A 5,326-nucleotide genomic window follows, 5' to 3' on the forward strand; every position below is an offset into this window, starting at 1 on the left:
GAGGTTCTGATCGAAGAGTGGCGTAGCATTCCACTGGAGACTACGCAATCATTACATGCCAGTATTCCAAGACGAATCGCAACTGTATTACGGGCAAATGGGAGTCCAACCCCTTATTAATAAACCATTCCCAAGTAAGTACAGGGTGTTTCAAAAATGACCGGTATATTTCAAACGGCAATAAAAACTAAACGAGCAGCGATAGAAATACACCGTTTGTTGCAATATGCTTGGGACAACAGTACATTTTCAGGCGGACAAACTTTCGAAATTACAGTAGTTACAATTTTCAACAACAGATGGCGCTGCAAGTGATGTGAAAGATATAGAAGACAATGCAGTCTGTGGGTGCGCCATTCTGTACGTCGTCTTTCTGCTGTAAGCGTGTGCTATTCACAACGTGCAAGTGTGCTGTAGACAACATGGTTTATTCCTTAGAACAGAGGATTTTTCTGGTATTGGAATTCCACCGCCTAGAACACAGTGTTGTTGCAACAAGACGAAGTTTTCAACGGATGTTTAATGTAACCAAAGGACCGAAAAGCGATACAATAAAGGATCTGTTTGAAAAATTTCAGCGGACTGGGAACGTGACGGATGAACGTGCTGGAAAGGTAGGGCGACCGCGTACGGCAACCACAGAGGGCAATGCGCAGCTAGTGCAGCAGGTGATCCAACAGCGGCCTCGGGTTTCCGTTCGCTGTGTTGCAGCTGCGGTCCAAATGATGTCAACGACCACGTATCGTCTCATGCGCCAGAGTTTATACCTCTATCCATACAAAATTCAAACGCGGCAACCCCTCAGCGCCGCTACCATTGCTGCACGAGAGACATTCGCTAACGATATAGTGCACAGGATTGATGACGGCGATATGCATGTGGGCAGCATTTGGTTTACTGATGAAGCTTATTTTTACCTGGACGGCTTCGTCAATAAACAGAACTGACGCATATGGGGGACCGAAAAGCCCCATGTTGCAGTCCCATCGTCCCTGCATCCTCAAAAATTACTCGTCTGGGCCGCCATTTCTTCCAAAGGAATCATTGGCCCATTTTTCAGATCCGAAACGATTACTGCATCACGCTATCTGGACATTCTTCGTGAATTTGTGGCGGTACAAACTGCCTTAGACGACAATGCGAACACCTCGTGGTTTATGCAAGATGGTGCCCGGCCACATCGCACAGCCGACGTCTTTAATTTCCTGAATGAATATTTCAATGATCGTGTGATTGCTTTGGGCTATCCGAAACATACAGGAGGCGGCGTGGATTGGCCTCCCTATTCGCCAGACATGAACCCCTGTGACATCTTTCTGTGGGGACACTTGAAAGACCAGGTGTACCGCCAGAATCCAGAAACAATTGAACAGCTGAAGCAGTACATCTCATCTGCATGTGAAGCCATTCCGCCAGACACGTTGTCCAAGGTTTCGGGTAATTTCATTCAGAGACTACGCCATATTATTGCTACGCATGGTGGATATGTGGAAAATATCGTACTATAGAGTTTCCCAGACCGCAGCGCCATCTGTTGTTGAAAATTGTAACTACTGTAATTTCGAAAGTTTGTCTGCCTGAAAATGTACTGTTGTCCCAAGCATATTGCAACAAACGGTGTATTTGTATCGCTGCTCGTTTAGTTTTTATTGCCGTTTCAAATATACCGGTCATTTTTGAAACACCCTGTACAAGTGTTCCATTATTTTGCTTATCCCCTGTAACTTTCGCATGATATGTTATTGTCGAGTAAACTGCATAGAGCATAGAAAGAACTGCTACAGTATAGTGCAGAAGGCAACTGAAAGGCGTACGCAACGAGCTGGACAGAAAGGACACTTTCATTCCAAGACAACAATAACACTGAAGTCGCCGGTATTCATGATTGTCCCCTGGACATTTAAAAAGGCGGGAAACGATTCTTAATACGGTGTGTGGTTAGTACTTCCCAGTCCATTTTGTCGATGGTTTCACGGGTCAGTTGAGCAATATGAGGACCTGCGTTGTTTTGCTGGGAAGTCACACCTATCCTCTGAGATCCACGACGTCTCTCTCTCATAAATGGCTTCACCTTGTTTAAAAGCAAATCCGAGTAGTACTGGTTGTTCATTGTACACTGCTCTTCGAGATAATCACAAAAAACTGGACCTTCAGCATCCCGAAACACCGTCAACACGACTTTTCCTGCTGATGCTTGGATTTTGAATTTTTTATTGACAGGTGAGTGGGTGTGCCTCTACTCCATGGTTCTTCGTTTTGATTCCGGCTCATAATAGTGAACCAAAGTTTCATCACAAGTTAAAATTTTGTTGAGGAAGTGCTCACCTTCTCTTTCTTAACGTTCCTTTAGCTCTGTGTATACTCTCAATCTTGTTTCCATGTGTAGCCGCGTCAACTCCTTTGGGACCCATCTTGCGCACGTTTGCAGTACTTCAGGTTGTTACAGACAATGTTATGAAATGAAACAGCACTAACTTGAACCTTACCAACATTCATTTCCACAGTCACACGGCGATTGGCACGAGTAATGTCATCAATTCGACTTTCGAATGAGGGAGTTGAAACTGCAACTGGTCGACCATTTTTGAACTGTTCTACACACTTGTAAAACTTTTCACGATTCATATACCTTCACCATAAACTTTAGACATTCTACAGTATGTATTCATTGGTTTCTCGCCTTCAGCAAGTACATGTGGACGTTTCAAGTGGACTCGACATCTTGAAATGTATTTTTGAGGTCATAAACAAAACAATGTTGATACATAAGCTGATCAAGGCTCATCCTAGTGATGCCAACTTAAAGCCATAAAAGTACCAAACTTGCCCTACTAACAGTTTTTCCCCAGACCAATTTGTCTCTTCAATTATTGAATGACCCTTGTATGTATGTCCAAGTTTCATCGAGCTCTGTCATTTGACAATGATACATCATGCGAAAGTTACTTTAGTCTTAAAGTTTTACGCACCAGTGTAGCTTTACATGCAGGATGAACATAATGTCTGATTACAAAAATTTACTTCTGAGAAACTATGCTAGATACAGCAATGCGGTTTATTGCAAATCGTAGCCTGACTCTTGAAGGATCTTTAAAGATATACTCCTACATGCCTATGTGGTTTATTTTTATAAACGGTAGCTTGTTTTTATGTAGTGAAGAACTCTGTACCCTGAGAACCTAGGAATGAATGGTGTTTCTTGTTTGGTGCTTCAAGCTAACGATAAATTTTAGGATCACATGCAGGAATGCGTAGTAGGGACTGCTATAAGCAGTCTCCAGCATTTTCTACTGTTTTGTTGTTGTGAGACAGGAGGTTGTGGTTCGTGCAGCATTGATATGTATTTTGAGTTCTATACATTTAAGTGCTACACGAGGCGGACCCAAAAAAATGGAATTATTTTTAAAAGCTATATATCTTCAAATTGTTTGCTAAACCACCTTATCCCCTTCGAAATATTCTCCATTACAACTAATACATTTGCCTCATCGGTGTTTCCACTGTTCGAAACATAATTTGTAGTCATCTTTAGAAATCGCCAACAGCTCCTCCCTCGTTTTTTTCTTGACTTCTTCAACGCTGTCAAATCGGTGTCCCCTCATGCCCCTTTTCGATCGAGGAAATAAGAAAAAGTCGCACGGAGACAGGTCAGGTGATCAAAGGGCGCGGAGCAGCGGAACCAGACCATTTTTAGCCATAAACTGTCCAACCGGGATGGCTGTGTATTTGCAGGTGCGTTGTCTTGATGGAAGAAACAGTCTCCTGTCTACCACAAATTGGGTCTTTTTTTTTACGAACACCGAGCTCGGAGGTAACTCATTGATCTCTGACAGTTGATCAGTTGTCTGTCGGCGGTCTGTGACAAGCTCTCCAATTTTTTCAACATTTTCGTCGATTCGATCAGTTGATGGACGTCCAGAACGAGGTTTGTCATCAAACGATATTTCAGCATTTTTAAATCGAGCAGACCACTCGCACACTTGAGTTTTTCCCACAGCGCCATCTTGGTAAGCTGTTTTCAGCTTTAAAACAGTTTCAGCAGCATTTGCACCGAATAGAAAACAAAATTTCAGGGGTTCCATGTTGTTCACTTAAACTTGCCATCAAGAAAAACGAAACAAGAACAAAATAGTGCTAGCAAAAACAATCAGTGCAGATGAGCAGAACAACCCAGGTCGACAGTACAGGCGGCACTGAACTGGCAATGAGTTGCGTTGTACACTCCTAGCTGGAGAAATTCGTACCCCCTCGTATACTACAATTATTTTGACGATATACTCAGTTCTTCGGTTGCAGAGCTTAATGCCACGTGATATTATGTATATTCTAAAAACTACTTATATAACGTTGTGAAACTTGAAATTATCCTAGCATAAAAAGTATTCCACGAACTTTCGTGACTGCAGGCGGATAACGTGATTTCTTGCCACGATATTTCGTCTGACAACCATTCAGTCATCTTCAGGTGAGTGTTTAGTACTGAAGATTGCTAGCCCACATAGCTGACTGTATACCAGAAATCGACGCGGAAATGCATGCACAAAGGCAACCGTTACATGAGTGACCTCTGTCGTTTTTCACGCCCTCTTCGAATACTGCTCCAACTACGACGCGCAGGCGCATATGTAATGGTGATGCTACATGTGCTCGCTGTGTCGGAATGTGGGCTAACGGAATTAAAATTCGGATGTCAAATTAGTAAAATTAACTATCGTTAGACGTGTTATTGGTCGTAAATTGTTTTCTTTCTGAAGGTAGTAAAGAAATCACCCGGTCCCACTCCCTATCTATTTGAAAGCAGCCATTATGATTAATCAGCTCTTCTGCCAAACGTATTTCAACCAATTCCTTAATAACTGAAATCTTGAAGTAGTTCGTCGAGCCCAAGCTTTCTGTTGGGCGGTTAAGTCGGTCTTGTACCTTAAAACCTTGATATTTCCTGGCAAGTGAACTAAGTTTGTTTATTGTCTCAACAATTTTAACTGCCTTGAAAATCAAAATATCTGTTCGTTTCCAATAGCTTCTCTTTCAAAACGTATTTAACTTGTAACTGGTTTTTGATACTGCTGCTGCTTAATTTGGTTTCACTTACCTGTTGTTGGTGTGTAGTACAGTAATAATCAGGGCCCTTGCTTGGCGTTTTGCCGCCCTAGGGGAGAACTGCAAAAAATGATTCCCCCTCTTCTTTACTACTGTTGGCCTCCTCGAGATCTCACCAAACCCTCTACATCTAAATCCACATCTACATCTACATAGGTACTATGCAAGACACAGCACGGTGTGTGGCGGAGGATACCCTATACGACTACTAGTCATTTCCTTTCCT

Source organism: Schistocerca serialis, chromosome 9 (assembly GCF_023864345.2).
Source record: "Schistocerca serialis cubense isolate TAMUIC-IGC-003099 chromosome 9, iqSchSeri2.2, whole genome shotgun sequence".
In the NCBI taxonomy this organism is placed as follows: Eukaryota; Metazoa; Arthropoda; class Insecta; order Orthoptera; family Acrididae; genus Schistocerca; species Schistocerca serialis.